Below are 20,025 nucleotides of genomic sequence, written 5' to 3'. Positions count from 1 at the left end.
AAATTAAATGTTTTAAAGTTTACCAGATTCATAATATTAAGGAACTCATTTGTGATGGGCTTCAATTTTTTTTCTTTTTATTTATTGAAAATACTTTTTATAGAATATATTCTGATTACAGTTTCCCCTCCCCCAACTCTTCCCAGATCCTCCCCACCTATCCATATCCATACCTTCCCTCCTTCCCTTCTTTCTCTCCCTTCTTGTCTCTTGCCCTCCCCTCCTTCCCTCCCTTCCTTCCTTCAATCCTACCTTCTTTCTAAGGATAAAATAAAAACAAATAAACCAGATTAGGACAAAACAAATGGGAAAAAAAGAGCCCTCATAAAAGCACAAGAAATACATAAAGACACTGACACACACACACACACACACACACACACACACACACACACACACACCTGGCCAAACCCATAAGTAGTGTTCCTTCATGGTTTCTGCTTCCACTGCTGCCTCAGGGTCTCACCGTTAGCTACTTCCCTGTCTTCCCTGTACAGAGGACTGACTGACTGTACAGTGTAAGAGGAGATAAAGCCTTTCATTTCCAAATGCTTTGGTCAGTGTTCTATCACCCCAACAGAAAACTAACTGAGACACAAAGTTTTAGCAGTTCTCCATCTGTAAATACAAAGAAGTGGGTATCCTCATGGATCTGTAAAGGTGTACCAGTTTATACAATCAGCCAGTCGCTGTTGAATTGTCAATAAATCTGCATCTTATACCAGGTGTTTCATTCCACCTATGTTAAATGCACAAAACTTTTCATGGAGACATCATCAGTAATAAAAAAAAATTGTTATCATCTCCAAATGTTCATTAATTGTGGACTATAAAATCATAGTACATTTACATTACAGATACCACATAGCCTGAGGAACACTAAGTTATCTATGTAAGAGGGATGGACTTTCATCTCCATGATGTATTTCTAAAAGGCAAGGAAGGGCACAGTGCATATAAATATCAGCTAAATAAATCACTGTAAGAAAATGAAGCTGGGGTGATCACCAATGCACAGGGATAGAAATATGCATTTGGTGGTAAATGCAGAAGGTGTCTTTGGGCTGAGACTGTAAAGATAAAGGACATTGGCTGCCTCTGCCGTTGAACATGCCAAGACTCAGGACTAGAAGCAGAACCTCCTGTCTGCTCCTTTACCTTTAGAATTCTGGACAAGACACAATTGTCATTTCAACGAGCTGGCAGCCATGTTTTGTAACAACCCCACAATCCCCACAGTTTATTGGCAAACTCTTTCCCCATTTCCCACCCTTCCTGGCCTCTTGCAATCAGTCCTGCTTAAGAAACATCCACTAACTCATTTCTGTAAGCTGAAGCTACGTGGGCTTTTGATAGCCTAATTTTAAATTCATGGGGACAGGGAATTTAGCTTATTTTTAAGTTGAGTGGAATTCAGAAAAGAACTGCCAAAATGATTACATAGACTGGAAAAACTGTTTTATTAGAAAGATGAGCAGCCCCAAATCTGTGTTGTTTAACTGACAGCAGAGTGAAGCTGCAGTTAGCATAGGCAACTACTTGCTGTCATTTTGGCTCCCATTCCTCACCCATAGCAGAATAATTGGTCCAAGGTCACAAATGGTGGATCCTGAGAGGGAAAATGGGGTCTGAAGGCTGGAGTTGGCCAGTGAGCTTCACCAGAACAGACTCTTGGGAAGCAGAGCGCTCCTTTAATTGGGGGAAAACAAAGGCTATTTACACCTCTCAGGTGAGTGTACATCATTGGCCAGGGCCAGGGTGCTGGGGATGTCTCATTGACATAAGGAGAAATTCCGAGTGCAGCTCGACATGACCTTATAAAGGGAGAGGAAATTCAACCTATCTACTGGGCTTGGGCTTTGTGACCTCCTTCTGGTAAAGCAAAGATGGAGGCACAGGACTCCTGCCAATCTCATTCTGAGATTGGCAGGGTTTAGACACTATTGGACCCCACCAGGCCTGCTTCCCTGGGTCCCACAGCTCTCTGGCCCCACAACCTGCCATGTTCAAACACCAAGAAAGGGGAGAAGCAGTTGAGGACAATAAATTAAATTTTTGGTCCATCCATCTATCCATTCATCTGTCTGCCTATTTGTCTCCAGAGCAGGTCCTCCAGGAAAAAAATGACAATGTCCCAATTTTGCCCTCCTAGACCATCTCTACTTTCTCAGACTTATGAACCCCAACCAAGTGCTGAGTCAGAGTATGCTATGTCATCTCTCAGACACTGTGATGGTTTGAATATGTTTGACCAAGGGAGTGGCACTATTAGGAGGTGTGGCCTTGTTGGAGAAAGTGTATCACTGTAGGGGTGGGCTTTGCGACCCTCCTCCTAGCTGCCTCAAAGTCAATCTCTCCTGGCTGCAGTCAGATCAAGATAGAGACCTCTCAGCCCCTTCTTCAGCACCATATCTGCCTGGACAATGCTATGTTTCCCATCTTGATGATAATGGACTGAACCTGTAAGCCAGCCCCAATTAAATGTTGCCCTTTATAAGAGTCACCTTGGTCATGGTGTCAGTTCACAGCAGTGGAAACCCTAAGTAAGACAGATACATCATCTGTACATAAGCATCTTTCCCCACCACCTACCACCTTTAACTGATGCTCCTCTCCATTCTAATAGACACCAGCTTGCTTTTTCTCAATGCCTTGGGCACAGCCAATGTGGATCAGACTTTGAGAGGTAGGAGTGCTGTTCAGAGAACAAAATCATACCCAAACCCTATAATGAGGCTGAGAAATGAGCTTGCGGTTCCCAGTTGCCATCGATGAATTTAAGTAATTAACACTACTTCTATTATGGAGAAACCAGTAAGATCACTGGGTTGAAAAAGCTAGTTTAGAAACAGTTTTGATTGACTAGGCTCTTTAGAGCCTTTCCTGGAGCAAGATCTATCCTCACTACCAGAATGCCATGATTATTATGTTTATAATCTTCTTGTTGGGTTCCTCAACTTAATTTTCCTTTTGTATAGCTTGGATTTCCTATACACTAGCTCTCAATTTATGTTTATATAGGCTTCTTTGTCCGTGTGCTTAAGAATGTACCTGCTGGGGGCCTAGCAAACACAGGAGTGGATGCTCACAGTCAGCTATTGGATGTATCACAGGGCTCCCAATGGAGAAGCTAGAGAAAGTACCCAAGGAGCTAAAGGGATCTGCAACCCTATAGTTGGAACAACATGATGAACTAACCAGTACCCCGGAGCTCTTGTCTCTAGCTGCATATGTATCGAAAGATGGCCTAGTCGGCCACCACTGGAAAGAGAGGCCCATTGGACTTGCAAACTTTATATGCCCCAATATAGGGGAATGCCAGGGCCAAAAGAATGGGAATGGGAGGGTAGGGAAGTGGGGGGCGGTATGGGGGACTTTTGGGATAGCATTGGAAATGTAATTGAGGAAAATATGTAATAAAAAAAAAAAGAATGTACCTGCTGACACATCAGGACATAGGAAAATCTGTGTGCATGCATGTGAAATCATTCAGGAGTCTGTATGTGTATTTTTATTCAGCCATGTGATTTTGTATATCTAAGATGCCTATATGAGGAAGATGAGCCAAAATACATTTGGGGAAACTCTCTGGTAGAATTTCCAAAACAAATACATAAGAGTGAGTTGTAAGATCATGTGTGGTGTATGTTTATTTTAATGTTTCCTCACTTTTCAGATGAAGGAGCTGAACTGAGACTGGAATCTGATCCTGATGCTGTCCTCAATAGCCAAATCAGGTGAGCTCTACCTCTGAGAGAATGATCATGCAACCAGGCAGTTTTTCATCTGGCAGTTTCTACTATGGACTGTGGGCAAGAAAAGAATGGCTCCACTCTGGGCCACAGATCTCTTAGGAAGACTCTCTGAAGAGTCTAAATACACCAAAGGACTTGAACTTTAGTAGAGAGAAGCAGGACTCTACCCTGCAGAACAAGGCCAGTACCCTCATCAACCCATACTACTATATCATCATAAACTTGGCTACAGATGACCGGAAGCTCAAAAGTACAATGACACAAACACACAAAATAGGCAAAAGCAATTCCCTACAGTAATGGTTTTCATCCTTTCTAATACTGTGACCCTTTAATACAGTCCCTCATCTTGTGATGACTCCAACCATAAATTTATTTTCATTCCTACTTCATAAATGTAATTTTACTACTCTTATGAATCACAATGTAAATCTCTGATGTGTAGATGGTCTTAGATGACTCCTGTGAAAGGGTCATGACCTGCATGTTGAGAACCACTGGGCTAAAGTATACTGTGGTGGTTAGGCATGATTAGGAACACTGTTGCATCCTTCCCTCCACCCTTAGCATCTGCTTCCACCATCAAAATCAATACTATAGGGATTGAAGCTCAATAGAATGAGTACACTGCATTTGCAAAGCCCTGGGTTAATCCCCAGCAATGCATAAACCAGGAATGGCAATATCCACCTGTGACCCTAGCACTAAGAAAGTACAGAGAGGGGAATCCGAAGGTCAAGGTCATTCTTGACTACACAGCAACTTCAAGGCCAGTCTGAGATACACAAGACACTGTTCTAAAACAACAACAACAACAACAAAAAGACAACAAAATACATATTACACTGATTCTTAGTGACAATTCTTAGAGCTCATAGACATTTAAAAGACCCTGTTCATTAATCAATAGAACAACAGATGCAGCTTAGTTCTTAAAATCATGATGGGTCTAGTGACACAACTCAGTAATAGCAACTGCTGTCAGTGCTGATGAACTGAGTTCAGTTCCCAGGACACACATGGAGGAAGGAGAGAACAGAGTCCGACAGGTTGTCCTCAGACCTAAAATGCCCACTATAGTCTAGGCACAAACACAGACAAAATAAATAAAGAAGATGGAAAGATCTCTCATGCTTATGGGCTGGTAGAATTAACATAGCGAAAATGGCAATCTTACCAAAAGCAATCTACAGATTCAATGCAATCCCCATCAAAATCCCAACACAAATATTTACAGATCTTGAAAAAACAATCCTCAACTTCCTATAATAATCCACAAACCCCGATAGCTAAAATGATCTTGAATAGTAAAAGAACTTCTGGAGGTATCACTATCCCTGACTTCAAGCTGTACCACAGAGCAATAGTAATACAAACTGCATGACATTGGCATAGATACCGACAGGTGGATCAATGGAATCAAATCAAAGACCCTGAAATAAACCCTTACACCTACAAACATTTGACAAAGAAAGCTAAACTATACAATGGAGGAGAGCATCTTCAACAAATGGTGCTGATCTAACTGGTTGCCTAGATGTAAAAGTATGCAAATTAAATCCATATTTATCACACTGCACAAAACTCAATTCCAAATAGGTCAAAGAATTCAATGTAAAACCAGATATACTTAATCTAACAGAACAGAAAGTGGGGAATAGCTTTGAACTCATTGGTACAGGAGAAAACTTCCTGAACAAAACACCAATGGCTCAGGCACTAAGGTCAAGAATTAATAAATGTAACCTTGTGAAACTAAAAAGCTTCTGTATGTCAAAGAACATCATCATAAGGATCTTCACTAACTATATATCTGACATAAGGCTAGTATCCTATATATATATATATATTCAAGAAGTTAGATACCAACAATCCAAATAATCCCATTTAAATGGGGTACAGAGCTAAAAATGGGGTACAGAGAATTCTCCACCTCAGAATCTCAAATATTCACCTAAAAGATATGTTCAATGTCCTTAGTCATCATGGAAATGCATATGAAAATGACCCTGAGAGTCCACCTTACACCAGTCAGAATGACTAAGATAAAAAACTCAAAAGACAGCAAATGCTGGTAAGGTTGTAGAGCAAGGCGACCATCCCTCCATTGCTGGAGGGGATGAAGACTTGTACAATTACTGTGGAAGTCAATTTGGTGGTTTCTCAGAAGATTGTAAATGGTTCTACCTCAAAATCTAGCCATACCACCTCTGGATATGTACCCAAAAGATGCTCCACCATACCACAAGGATGCTTGCTCCACTGTGTTCATAGCAGCTTTATTTGTAATAGCCAGAAACTGGAAACATCCCAGATGTCCCTCAACTGAAGAATAGGTATAGAAAATGTGACTGCATTTCTATACCTATGGGATTGCAAGCTTGTACAACCACTCTGGAAATCAGTCTGGCGGTTCCTCAGAAAATTGGACATAGTACTACCAGAGGATCCAGCAATACCTCTCCTGGGCATATATCCAGAAGATGTCCCAACCGGTAAAAAGGACACATGCTCCACTATGTTCATAGCAGCCCTATTTATAATAGCCAGAAGCTGGAAAGAACCCAGATGTCCCTCAACAGAGGAATGGATACAGAAATTATGGTACATTTACACAATGGAGTACTACTCAGCTATTAAAAAGAATGAATTTATGAAATTCCTAGCCAAATGGATGGACCTGGAGGGCATCATCTTGAGTGAAGTAACACAATCACAAAAGAACTCACACAATATGTATTCACTGATAAGTGGATATTAGCCCAAAACTTAGGATACCCAAGATATAAGATACAATTTACTAAACGCATGAAACTCAAGAAGAATGAAGACCAAAGTGTGGACACTGTGCACCTTCTTAGAATTGGGAACAAAACACCCAGGGAAGGAGTTACAGAGACAAAGTTCGTAGCGGTGATGAAAGGATGGACCATTTAGAGACTGCCGTATCCAGGGATCCATCCCATAATCAACTTCTAAACCCTGACACCATTGCATACACTAGCAAGATTTTGCTGAAAGGACCCAAATATAGCTGTCTCTTGTGAGACGATGCTGGGGCCTAGCAAACACAGGAGTGGATGTTCACAGTCAGCTATTGGATGTATCACAGGGCTCCCAATGGAGAAGCTAGAGAAAGTACCCAAGGAGCTAAAGGGATCTGCAACCCTATTGTTGGAACAACATGATGTACTAACTAGAACCCCGGAGCTCTTGTCTCTAGCTGCATATGTATCGAAAGATGGCCTAGTCAGCCATCAATGGAAAGAGAGGCCCATTGGACTTGCAAACTTTATATGCCCCAATATAGGGGAATGCCAGGGCCAAAAGAATGGGAATGGGTGGGTAGGGAAGTGGGGGACGGTATGGGGGACTTTTGGGATAGCATTGGAAACGTAATTGAGGAAAATATGTAATAAAAATATTAAAAAAAAAAAAAAAGAAAGATGGCCTATTCGGCCATCACTGGAAAGAGAGGCCCATTGGACTTGCAAACTTTATATTCCCCAATATAGGGGAATGCCAGGGCCAAAAGAATGGGAATGGGTGGGTAGGGAAGTGGGGGGCGCTATGGGGGACTTTTGGGATAGCATTGGAAACGTAATTGAGGAAAATATGTAATAAAAATATTAAAAAAAAAAAAAAAGAAAAGAAAGATGGCCTATTCGGCCATCACTGGAAAGAGAGGCCCATTGGACTTGCAAACTTTATATGCCCCAATATAGGGGAATGCCAGGGCCAAAAGAATGGGAATGGTGGGTAGGGAAGTGGGGGGCGGTATGGGGGACTTTTGGGATAGCATTGGAAATGTAATTGAGGAAAATATGTAATAAAAATATTAAAAATTAAAAAAAAACAAAACAAAAAAAAAAAGAAAAAAAAAAAAAAGAAAATGTGACTTATTTCCACAATGGAATACTACTCAACCATTAAAAACTAGGACACCATGAATTTCAAAGGAAAATGGATGAAACTAGAAAATCATTCTGAGTGAGGTAACCCAGACCCTAAAGGACATGCATGGTACGTATTCACTTTTAAGTGGGTATTAGCCATAAAGTACAGAAAAACCATGCTATAATCAACAGACCCAAAAAAGCCAAATAACAAGGAGGGGTCAAGGGAGGATAATTGAATCTTTCTTAGAAGTGGACCAAAATAGATATTAGAGATCAATGGAAGGAGAGAACTGTGTGGAAAAGGGGATAAGGAAGGGGAGGTGGCAAAGATCAAATGAAGGATGAGCAGGGGAGAGAGAAGGGAGATGGGAGGGCAACCAGAAATATCTAGGATGTGCCAAAGACCTAAGATGGGGGGAGGCCACAGAAGGTGTTCTCCTCCTAGGGGATTCAGGGGAGGACTTGTGTGAGGAGGTACTGAGAGGAGAGAGTGGGCTGATATTGGGTCTATGGGGATGAATCTGGTTGAGACTCCTAGCAGTGAGGAATATAGTCCTGAAGTGGCCATGCCCCAGTAGCCAGGCAGGAATCCCAGTGGAGGCAAAAAAAAAACCAAAAAACCTCCAACCCCAAATGTGTCCTGTCTCCAAGGTGTTCAGGGACAAAGATAAAGCAGAAACTGAGGGAATAGTCAATCAATGACTGCCCTAAATTGAGACCCATCTCATGGGTAAGAACCAATCCCTGACACTATTAATGATACTCTGTTATGCTTGCAAACAGGAACCTAACATAACTGTCCTCTGAGATGCTTGACCCAGGAGCCAAAGGGAATACATGTTTGGCTCACACTTAAACATTAGATGGAGCTTGAGAAGTCTTACTAAAGAGTTGAGAGAGGGATTGAGGGACCCAAAGAGGACAGGTACACCACAGGAAGACCAATAAGAGTCCACTAACCTGAACCCTTGGAGACTCCCAGAGACTGAATCACTAACCAAAGAGCAAGCACTGGCTGGACCTAGGTCCCCTGCACATATGTAGTAGCTGAGCAGCTTAGTGTTCATGCCGGCCCCCCAAACGACAGGAAAAGGGACTGTTCCTGCATCTATTACCTGCCCGTTGATCCTGAACCCTTAAATTGATGGCCTTGGCTGGCCTCAGTAGGAGAAGATGTACCTAGTCCTGCAATGACTTGATATGGGGGAGGGGATGACTTGAGGCTTGACACCCAGAGGGGGCTTCTCCTTCTAAGGGGATTGGGAGGAGGACTTGTGTGAGGGGGTACTGGGAGGAGAGGAAGGGCTGATATTGGATTGTAAAAGATAATTATTTCATGGCACTCACTAGCTCTGTTCGAAGTCTTGGATTTGATTGACAGTATATGTGACCAGTAGCTGAAGACTTGATTCCTCACTGGGAAGTGGTGTGGTGTGGTTGCCTATGTGGCCCTTTCATAGAAAAGGGAATTTCCAAAATGAAAAGCTGTGGTTGACTTTCCAAGGCCATCTAGTTCACTGCTTTCAGAAGGTCAAAAGCACTTAAGAGGCCATGGAAATTCTGGTAGACGCAGCCTGCATTAAACACCCCCAGAAAGCACATACATTCCAAAGCCAACAGCTCATTCCAGCCAAGAAACTTCCTGCCAAGAGCTTCTTCGTGGGTTGGATACGATTCCGAAAGGTATAATTCTTAGCTTTTATTTATTTATTTTTTTAGTTTTTTCTCCTGAGAGACAAACAAGTTAGCCGTGAAGACTAATGAGCCCAAGGAATGCAGCTTGCCCACAGGTGGTGATTTCAACAGAAGAAACCTTATTCTATTATCCATTTCTCCCCAGGTCTGAAGCGCAGCAATTAAGTGGCTTTCCCAGCAGGCAGAGGGCACTGGAAGGAGGCGGCTAGTTTACCTGAGTGTGAATAACTAAAATTCTTGAAATCTCAAGGTACAGTTTGTCAGGGAATACTTTTGGTGCCAATAGCAACACATGCCAAAAAAAAAAAAAAAAAAAAAAAAAAAAAAAAAAAAAAAGAAGAAGAAGAAGAAGCACAAATAAGGAGAAGGGGAAAGGAATCGGGAGTTTAAGTCTATAAAAATGTGGAGATGTGTGGAGGTGCTCTGGCCTTTAAGAAGGGCAAAGAGGAGGTCTCTCTCACCCAGGTAATGACTGTATGGGCCCCATAAGGAGATGGTTAAGTCAAACTGAGATAACTACGCTTAGGAGGGGGGGAGTATGTCAATCACACTTTGCCTTTGACACAAGGAAATTCCTTGAAACTGAGACCGGAGAGTGGAAGGGAGGGAGAATGTCTCCTGATGTGGGTGGCCAGGAAACCAGGGGCCAGAAAAGCATGGGAGGAGAGAGAGAGAGAGAGTCAGAGGGGGTTGGGGGGAGCACAAGATTGAATTCTAATCAAAATGCTATGAGGCGTTCACACCAGGCCTTGAGAGAATATTAACAAGGTTACGGGGGGGGGGCCTTTAGCCCCAGGAATTATTAGTGAATATGGAATTATATTTGCACAAACACTACCAGATGCAAGGAGGTAAATGTCCTGCAGATGTGGAAGAGGCCAGCGTATGCTCCAAATAGGCAGCAGCTTTATTTGTTTTACCCGTCTTCCAGCACCGGAGCAGCACGTTTCTGAGGGGTTACATTTCTGGAATGACCACCACATCATGAACCCCAGTTTCCCAAATTCTGCTTCATCAGCCCCTGTGTTCCTCATCCAAGGACCATGTGGAGTAGCCCCGAGGCAGGTTTGACTAGCTCACCAGCTCCTTGTCTCCTTTATGGGAGAGGAGAGCAGTCAAACATTCCTAGAAGGAAGTTCATGAAAGATGAAAGAGATCAGAGCTAGGTACATCATGGCGGCTTCAGAGAGGAGCTGTGAAGACAGATATAACCTGCAAACAAAGGAGGCAAGGTGTTTCATTGTTCTACCGTACCTTCCCATGGTTTAATTTAGATCCATCATAGCTGGAAAGGACATACTCTATTTCTAACTTTGTGATAAGACACTGTTTTCAGAGTCTCCTGAATACAAGCCCCTAAATCCCTTCAGTAGTTACTTTGAGGACCAGTTGTTGAGGATATTGAATAGTTATGAGGTGAGATGGATCAGTGGGTAAAAGTGCCTTCTTCCAAGGCTGGGTTTGATTCCATACAGTGGAAGGAGAGAATTGTCTCATCTAAATTGTCCTCTGACATCCACATATGCATCATAACATACACATGTACTCCCCCTCCCCCCGCCCCTGCCAACACACATACACACAAACACATACAGGCACAGATAAGTAAATAAGTAAAATATAATTTTAAAAAACTGAAGATGTAGGCATAGCGAGCCAAGTTTCAGAAGACTGATGAGACGTGTAGACGCAGAGAATCTTGAAACTAGCCTCATGAGTTCTCACGGGTACTCTGTCAACGTTGGTTATATCCCTGCACGGTTATATGTTCCGATACAGTTCATCAACTTAAAGCGCTTTATGCCAATTAGTTACTATTGCCCTGAATTCCCCTGTCACATTTTCCTCTGGATAGTATGGTATGCAGTTGGGTTGAGAATACATTTAGCTTGAAGCGAGTGGAACATATTATACGGGTCACATAACTTTGCTGTAGAGTTGATTGCTAGTTGTGTTTAGATGAATGGATTCCAGAAAGGCTCTTATTGGCTGCTCACTCCATGATCTGGGCAACCAACAGATATTATCGTGGGACATGACTATATCCTACAGTACCCAGCTCTGATGGTAGTGAAAGACAAACAGGACTTGAAATGCAAAGCCAGAAGCTAGCAGGGAGAAGTTGTCTAGATCTTGTGACTCTTGACGTCTCAAATTTCTAACAAAAGGGTTCTCAGTCCCATGACAATCATAAATTTGTGTGAGTGGCACTAGCAGCAATGAGCTGCATGTGCTGAGGGGGGTTTTCCTAAACTAGCCACAATAAAAAGCAAATTTTGATTAACCACAATGAAGAGGAAAGTTACAGTGTTCCTATTCTGCCTGTGCAGTATGATGTAATAAAAGAGTTGTCATTGGAAGAAACTGTCAGAATCTGCAGCACGGTTGTGTCTGTGCAGAACGAAAGTGTACCAGACAGTTACTAACAGCTTTGCTTGTTGTTCTCCTGGACTTGCTAATGGTTGTACTTTCTCAGCTTGTTCCAAACTAGTATGCTGTTTCAATTTCTCTTCTTCATATTTTTTTCACTGTTTAAAAACTTTTCTATTTTATTTTATTTTATTTTTAAACCATTATAGGAAAGCTAAGTGGCAGCTGCAGACACTGTGCTGACCTGGGCTGTCCAAGTTCTCCAGTTACTCTGGTCTACAGCTAGAGATCCCATGGCCACAGCCAGCCATGGCCCTTGGAAACACGCTGATGACATCTCTTTCTACCCAAGTATTTACTCATATTAAAGCTTCATATTAAAGCCAGAATTGCATTGTTTTTTCTAAGTAAGACTCCCAGAATTGAGTGAGTCTCAGACCCACATCACCTGGATTTGACCCTGGTGCTGTGTCTCCACTTCCCATACTCTCTTATTTCTGCCAGCAGTACACAAGGCAGACTCTGTTCATATCACCTGACCTGAGCCTTTCAGCCTTTCTACATAGCTTTGAGTCAAGGTCCACCTTATACTGGAGGGAGGCATTTATCCTAGTCCTCTTCTCAGTCCCTGCCCCACCAGAGGGCATGCTGAACCCTGAGGCTTTTTCTGTGCTTTATCTAGGGTCCAGATGACTTCCATTGACACCATCTCCACTGTCCCCACATGCCCCTTGCCTGCCTCACAGTTGATAGATCTTAAAGTTCTCACTGGCAGGCTTCGTTTCCTCTGATGGGAAACGTCTTGTGGTTTTTTCTGGCAATTCCCCTTTCTTATAATATTTTCAGGTATTTACAGACCATAGGGAAAAATAGAAAAGCTACTCCAAAACATCTGGGTTGAAGGATTTTGGAACTTCAGTGATTTAGGCATCTTATAACTGAACTTCAGAACACATTTCCTCCTGCAAGCTGCCATGCAGTTCTCTCTTTGACCCTTATTTACTGTAGGCTACTTACACCCACATGGAACGTTTATTCATCCAAGGAGACAGGATCAACAATTCCTTATAATCCCTGCAACATAAATGACACTTTTCCATTTTAAAACGTTATGAGAACCCAGCACAATTTCCAACCATATAAAGTCTGAAATGAGCTGAGGTTTGTATTTATTTAATTTTTACTTCAGTGCAACTCAGCATCTATAATGTTGCCTTAAAAATGAAAAGGAAATAAGTTAATTTTTTTATCAAAACAAAACACCTCACTTCTGCATAGAGCAAAAGTCCAGGGATCGCCTGACCCAACTCCCCAGATTCTTGTGTATGGCGTCAGCTCCTTAGGTGTAATAGCAGCGGATGGTACGACTGCCTCCAAGTTTGTAGCTGTAAAATTAGATGGTTGTTATTTCTTTCCCATTGAAAAAAGTCCCATGAGCCCTGAAAGTTAAATGATTAATGACTGAAAGCTCCTACACAAACATGAATACTTAATAACAAAAATAACCCCTCTTTGCCCCAGTGATAGGCACCAATAACCTGATGCTGAGTCTTGATCCAGTCTTAAGGCAGCTGAGATAAACCCTTCCCCTGCTTCAGACTGTCTGGTATTCTCTGACTTCCTCCATCAACAAATCCCCTGTCAGGCTCAGACTTCACCCCAGTAATGTGAAATCTGCTCCCTGTGTATAGAGGACTCACTCATGGGACACCTCCAGTGCAGGCCACTGAAGGGTCAGTATAACTTCTCTTTTTCAAGGAACATGCCTGCTTTCCCTATACCACAAAATTATTAGGAAAGTTGTGTGGGATCAAATGTTTCATCGAGTTTTCATTCAGTTTAGACCCTTCCTAGGAGAACCCCTGCACAGCTGTAGAGAACCTCCAAGACAAGCATGCTTCTGTCTGGACTGCTGGAGTTCAGTGTGCCTGGAGAGATATTCATGAGGAAATAGGTTCTGGTGAATTTTGAATTTACTTTTTGTTTACTGACTATAACCCGTTCTTCTCTTAAGGCAGAATACAACCACGTGGAATGTCTGAGCTCAAATATGATCCCAGAGCAAACTTAAAACAACATAGGTGGGTTATCAACCAACACTGACACATTGCAAATGGTTTGGTCCTTTTCTTTTCTTTGAGCAGATGAGCAACCAAATGAGGGAGTCCCTGTAGGAGAAAAGCATGGCAAAGTTTCCTGCGTTTCAGACAACCGTTGTAAATAACTGACCTGGTTTCACAACAAGAACAAAGCAAGATGAGGGGCTCAAGACTGCACCAAGCAGATCTATATCTGAAATCCCGATAGATCCAGTTGAAAGCTATGGTACCTTAAGCATTTTATTCCGTTTCTCTCAGGCTATTTCCTTATGGACAAAGATGGACAAGGTCCCACCAAAAAACAGACTGGACACAATGTAGTTAGCAGCTGCTGGACGTTAGAGGGCTGAATTCAGACATTAGAACCCAGAGGTGTGGGACCTGGAGTTTGGTGAGTTTTGTTCCATCACAGAAGCAAAGTGAAGAATGGCTGACATAGAACAAAAACCCTGCCCTCAAGGAATCCTGACTGTCTAGCTTGTCTTTGTAAAATGTCAGTAAATATATGTCCTTAAACATTTTCTGATTTTTCCAAGTGTGCATCAGTCATATTAAGAAATCATACATGTTCTTAGATTTGGAATTCCAGTTCAGTAGCACAGCATATACTTCACATGAGTTCTGGATTTAAGCTCTCAAACTAAATAAACTTAAAATAAAGAGTTGGTCAAGCTCTTCAGTTTATACAAGCCAAGACTATCTTACAAATACAGTTGCCCCCAACTCGGTGGTTTTTCTGGCTGGAGATACTGGAGTCCAGAGAAACCAATGTGGTCAGAGTTTTCAAAACAGAGAGCCAGAGAAGGAAGAGAGAGCCTTGGCCAGTGGGAGCTTCTCGGATTTGTAGTTCCCTGCAAGGTTTCAGCTAAAAATTGCTCAAGCACAAGAAAACTACCTTAAAGAGCAATGAACTCTGATGTCCCAGGATGCACAGAGAGCCAGGACGGTCACTGTTTCATCATCCTGAATTGAAAACCTAACTCTTGGTGCTGTGGCTAGTACTAAGAACATTCAAGTCTCAGATGTGGGGGAGAAATTAAGATTGAACAAAATATTGTCCTGATCCTGAACCATTAGTTAGTTCCTTCATACTTGTTATACTCTGAAACAGTGTAGCACCTTTTAAGACAAATCTCATAATATTGTGCACCTGGTGAAAAATGACCAGGTACATGAAGAGTCTACAAAAATAATAATGAAGAGGAAAATAAATTCCATTCAAAGTTACTCAAAATTTACCCAAATTATAACATCAATAAAGAAGGTTAGTAGCATAGTTGTGGCAACTGTGCTCCAAATGTTTGGAATATGAGAAAGGGGCTGACGATATGGCTCAGTGGTAGAGCATCTACCAGCATACACCACACTCTGCACTTCAGAAAGGAAGGATGGAGGCCCCACAAGCTTTCTCCTTCCATGATAGCATGTCTGTGGATAGTCTTGTAATTAAGGGTTTGTTTACACAGCCATGCTGATGAGGTTTCATGGGTGTAGCTTCTGACATTTCTAGGAGACACAATCATGCAACAAACTTTCCATTCTTCTGGTTCTTGCAATCTTACACCTCCTCTTCTGCTAACCATAAATATTAACATATATCCACATATATGTACTTATACATACATTAGACCATGAATTTGATAGAGATCTGGGGGGGGTGCATGGAAGGAGTTTGGAGGGAGAGAAGGAAAGAGGTAAGTGATGTAATTGTATTAGAATTGCAAAATATTAAAAATTATTATTTAAACAAAGTAAACTAGAAACACATTTAATAGATCTGGCAAAGATAATGAAAATGTTTCTACAACATGCATTTCTAACTAGTCACCTGTGGACCACTCCTGCACTCCCACATTCAGGGACCTGAATGAAGGATCCCAAGATAAGGTAGCCAGACTATTATTGTAAAATTCTATATCAAACCTTCATCTGAAATAATTTCTAAATATGGAAGCTAAGCATCTAAGATGTAAAATGCACTGGACAAGATTCATATCAGCTTAGGAATCAAAGGTAAATTGGTATGTGGATTTGGAAACACAGAAATAGAAACCGTTCACCATGAAGCCCAGAAGAACTGAAGACACTGAGAGACAGAGGAACGGACTGCTGGTCCATGAGACAGCCTCAGACAGAACAGGAAGTGTGTGATTAAAGGAAAGAAAGCAAGGAAAGTCACAAAATTTTAAGAAAATAATAGCTAAAATATTTCTAAATTTAAGAAATACCCAATATGCTTCAACTATAAGAAACATGACAAATATGATCACATTAAGGCAGGTTATGATCAAATTGCGTGAACAAGTGTATGCAAGTACAGAAATTCTGTGAGATGTTATTATTATTAACATTGTTATTAGTATGCTCATAATCTTTAAATTAAATTGAAAATAATAACTATAACCTTGAAAGTAAAATACACAAAGGAAATCTCTAGTGTCTTCTATGATAAAGGAAATAAAGTAAGCTAAACAAAAATATTTAAAAAAATAAAAGTCTACCCAGATATCCCATTAACTATATTCAGGTATTGGAATGATATGAGTGTTCACCAATTGAAAAGGTTATTATTAAAAAATGAAAGAGAAGTATTGGCTAGAAACATAAATGTAGAAAAGATGACACTTGTATTCTGTTGGTTGGAAAGTAAATTATTCAACTATTACAGAAAACTATACAGACATTCATCAAAAAACAAAGAACGAAATGCCATATAATTCAGCAATCCTACTTCTATACATTTACCAAATGGGGTTAAGACCACATATGTACACAATCCTGTGTTGGTTGCAGTTGTATTTATTTGCAAGAACTGAGTTCTAGAATCAACCTAAATGTCCATCAGTAAATCAGTAGATAAAGAAAGCATGGTGTCTGTATACAATTCACCTTTAAAAAGAAAAATATCCTTTCACTTGTGATAGGAACAAGCCTGGAAGATGGCACAGTAAATAATACAAGCCAGGAAGGACAACTACTCATGGCCTCATTTGTATGAAGAATATTCAACAGTCAAACTCATTGAAGCACAGGATAACACAGTGGTTAAGATAGTCTTTGTTAGGGAGTTCCATGTCCAAATGCTAAAGGTCCCTGCCCCCAATTGGTTTTTGATCTATCAATAAGGAGCCAGCAGCCAATATCTGGGCAGGTAGACTGAAGCGGAACCTTTAAATTTGTGCTGGCTGAGCACTGGAAGAAAAGAAGAGAGATTGCCATGACAGGGAAGAAGAGAGACCAGACCTAAAGGCCCACCAACACGTGAGAATCACAGGGCCACTTCCCCAATTGTGTTTGGTGTACCAGAGATGAAATATAGATTTTAGAAGATTTTAATTCAGGAGTACCTGAGGGGAGTGTTTGCTAGCAGCAGGAAGGATTAGAAATGCTCAGTCATTAAGCTAGTCACAGCATGTCAAAATTAACTGATGTTTGTGTGTTTGTACTTCAATTGTGAATCCAGATAGCTCTTAAGTGGGTGTGATCATGTGGCCTGTCTGGAGCACAGAGTGAGTTAACTATCACTACAGGTTTGGGTGGAGGGAAAGTGGGGTAACACTGGTCAAGGATGCAGTTTAGGTAGGCATGAAGAAAGTGTTCAAGATAGGAGTTGCACTTCACAAAGACTGTATTCACAATCAGTTTGCTGCAAATTGATATCTCTAAGCAAGTTTCAAATGGTCATTCTACAAATATACAAACGGTGTGAGGAAACCCCATACAACATGGCTTGAGGAAGCCTTTCCATGGTGTTCCCATACCAAGACATCATGCATATGACTCTTAAAATTTATATAAGAAGGCAAAGGACTTTAAATGCTCAAAAGCACTTGAAAAAACAAAACAAAACTGAAGAACTCACATAGCTTAACTTCATAACATAAAATAAAGAGGTTGTATGGTACTGGCATGTGAAAAGCAAAGAGACCCACAGAACAGAAGACAGGCCAGGAAGGATCCTACACATGTGGTGTGCTGGTTTGTGCAAAGAGGCAAAGGCAATTAAGTAGAGAAAGAACAGCCTTTCCATCAATGATATGTTAACAATTTACATTCATTTAAAAGATGTATTTCGATCCATAGGTGCAGCATGTGCTAAAAATTACCTCAAATGGAGTATACGTTGAAATGCAAAACCTAAAACTATAAACCTTGAAGGTGTTGTTTGCTGGACCACTTGACCCAAGCTACAGGGTTTGTGGCATTGCAACTCTAGCAAGTGGCTGAAAAATGAAGTCGTCCTTGTTTGTTACTGATCTCACACCAACAAAGTTAAGATCTGATAGGTCATCATTTGATACACAGTCTATATTCAAATTTCTTTCATTGCCCTGCCAATATCCTTTTCTTGCTATTTACTTCAATACAGAAATAAGTCCAGGTATATGCACTGTACTCAGATTTTGTATATTTTTATTTCCTATAATCTAGAACAGACCCCCCCCACAAAGTTTTCATTTTATGACCTTAATATTTTTCAAAAGCCCATGCTAGTAGTGTTGGAGGACACCAACAATATGGATCCAATTAATCTCTCATCCTTGGAGGCAGGTTAAATAATTTGTCCATGTTACATGAGGGATGGTGTACATCTCCCATAGCATCATAGCCGACATCCCCAGAGTCTGCCTACCCCTCTGGCAATGCTGCTGAATCACTTTGTGAAGCATCTGTTCTCTCCATTGTGAAGAAACTTTCCCTCTGTGGTTGCTCATCTCAGCCTGCAAGTTCTGTCATCTCCAGGCAGCTTACCAGTGATGCACTTTATGTGAACCAGTGATTGCACTGGTGTTGAAAAAAAAATGTTAAATTTGTAATTTTAACATTCACTTTACATACAATAACTGGCAATTTTCTATAAAGAAGGGTTTGCTTTCTCCTGTTTCCTTTTATGGTAAGAGTATGAGAGCACAGATCTTAGAAATAAGCACACTTTACCTTAAGGTATTATTACATGCAGCACAATTATATTTAATTAATGTGTTATTTTGGGGATTCTCAGACTTTCTGAAATGTGACCAGAGGAACCCTGAACACAAGTCCAAACATAGCAACTGCACATATGAACTCACAGACACTGTAACAACATGCACAAGACCCACACAGAGCCAGCTGGACAAAATCCATTCATGGAGAAGACAAAGTGGGCACAAAGTCTTATACCTAACCAAGAAACTATTTGCAACTGATACCTGCTGGAAGAGAGAAAAGTAATGTTCTTCAATGGAGTGACACTATCAACCATTCTCTAGAGCCAGTCTCAGGTTCGGGAGTAGTTATCAATACAAAATGGACTCTGTGTGTGTGTGTGTGTGTGTGTGTGTGTGTGTGTTTTGTCTTTTTGGTTTTTCGTTGTTTTGTTATTTCAGTGTTTTGTTTGGGAGAGAGGGAGAAAGAATACCTCCCGGGGTGTCCAGTGCTCCTGGCAGGGTGTACCTACTCTCCTCCCCTTTCAGGTTTTCTCATTATTTCCCACTCCACAATTATGTTCCTCTTTTTAAGCATGATTGTCTGACCAAGCCAGCTCAGTCAGTCAACAGGTTCTCCAGGGTAGGAGTGAAGATTAAGAAAAAAAAGACAATTAGATAACACTGTAGCATGACCCCAGCCAATTCTGAAGCAGAAGCAGGTTTGTTTTTTTTCCAGTCTGCTTTTATACAATTTTAATTACATGCAAGTAATAAGGTTGGTTCTAGGTTTAGGAACAAGCAAGACAATAAACACAAATAGTCAAGGAACAAGAGAGGCAATAAACAGAGTCCCACTGTCACTGCTTCTAGGGGCTTATCAGGGTGACCAAGATATCTGAGCCTACTTCCCTGTCTTAGTCAAACTCTTGCCTGAAGCCTACTTCTTTGTTCTAGCCCCAAATCAGATTCCTCCCTGAGCTTACTTCCCTGTCCTGGCCCTTTATCAGATTCCTGCCTGAAGCCTACTTTCTTGTCCTGGCCTAATGTCAAATTCCTGCCATGCGGCACCACAGGCTCTCCACATCTCCCCCTTTGTATTTCATAAACAGGACTGTGTCTGTCTTAGGTTGTTCTGACAAGAATGCCTTCCTTACTCATCATGATAAATATAAATATGCATTATCAAAAGCAATGCACTTCTGTCTTAGGTTGGTAAGTCTCTGTGCAGAATCTTACCCATCCTTGCCTGACAGCCTGTTAAATTAATAACTTTGGGGGTTGGGGGGTCCATTTTTAG

The 20,025-nt window shown here is 41.2% G+C and overlaps 1 non-coding gene across 1 annotated transcript; it reads right to left on the bottom strand.

The window, feature by feature from the left end:
• Positions 1-11,920: 11,920 nt before the first annotated feature.
• Positions 11,921-12,049, bottom strand: LOC115030720 (small nucleolar RNA SNORA44). The gene has a single exon (XR_003836318.1). It is a non-coding gene; the product is annotated as a small nucleolar RNA SNORA44 (small nucleolar RNA).
• Between the last annotated feature and the right edge of the window lie 7,976 nt (positions 12,050-20,025).

Source organism: Mus caroli, unplaced genomic scaffold (genome assembly GCF_978045245.1).
Source record: "Mus caroli unplaced genomic scaffold, Mus_caroli_1 scaffold_3, whole genome shotgun sequence".
NCBI lineage: Eukaryota > Metazoa > Chordata > Mammalia > Rodentia > Muridae > Mus > Mus caroli.
Note: the sequence above shows the minus strand (reverse complement) of the source record. Positions and strands in the feature narration are given on the sequence as shown.